General features: G+C 44.5%; 1 non-coding gene across 1 annotated transcript; it reads left to right on the top strand.

Moving 5' to 3' along the window:
- Positions 1–214: 214 nt before the first annotated feature.
- LOC141688424 (small nucleolar RNA R71) lies at positions 215–321 on the top strand. The gene has a single exon (XR_012561867.1). It is a non-coding gene; the product is annotated as a small nucleolar RNA R71 (small nucleolar RNA).
- The last annotated feature ends 205 nt before the right edge of the window (positions 322–526 follow it).

Here is a 526-nt window from a genome sequence, read left to right as displayed (position 1 = left end):
CGTAGCTGTATCCACTTCAATAAATCCTGCTACCTTACCCTGTGGATATCTCTGGGTTGGATACTGATATTCATTAGCAGCCATCAGTTCAATTAGATCATAAGCTTCCTCATAGCTCTTTGCCTATAATGCTCCACCTGATGCTGCATCGAGCATGGGTCTGGACTGTGCTCCCAACCCATTGTAAAAATAAGTGATGATCATCCAATCAGGAATTCTATGATGAGGACACTTCCTAAGCATCTCCTTGTAGTGCTCCCAAGCTTCACATAGCGATTCTCCCGTTTGCTGCGCAAATTGAGTAATAGCGTTCCTGAGTGCAGCTGTCTTCGCCATAGGGAAGAATTTAGTAAGAAACTTCTGAGCAAGATCTTCCCAAGTAGTAATCGAACCAGCTGGTAGAGAGTGTAACCAGGTCTTAGCCTTGTCCCTCAGAGAGAATGGGAACAGTCTCATCTTCACAGCATCTTCAGAAACACCATTGAACCTGAAGGTGTCGCAGATCTCTATGAAATCCCTAATGTGT

This window comes from Apium graveolens, chromosome 9 (genome assembly GCF_009905375.1).
Source record: "Apium graveolens cultivar Ventura chromosome 9, ASM990537v1, whole genome shotgun sequence".
NCBI lineage: Eukaryota > Viridiplantae > Streptophyta > Magnoliopsida > Apiales > Apiaceae > Apium > Apium graveolens.
Note: the sequence above shows the minus strand (reverse complement) of the source record. Positions and strands in the feature narration are given on the sequence as shown.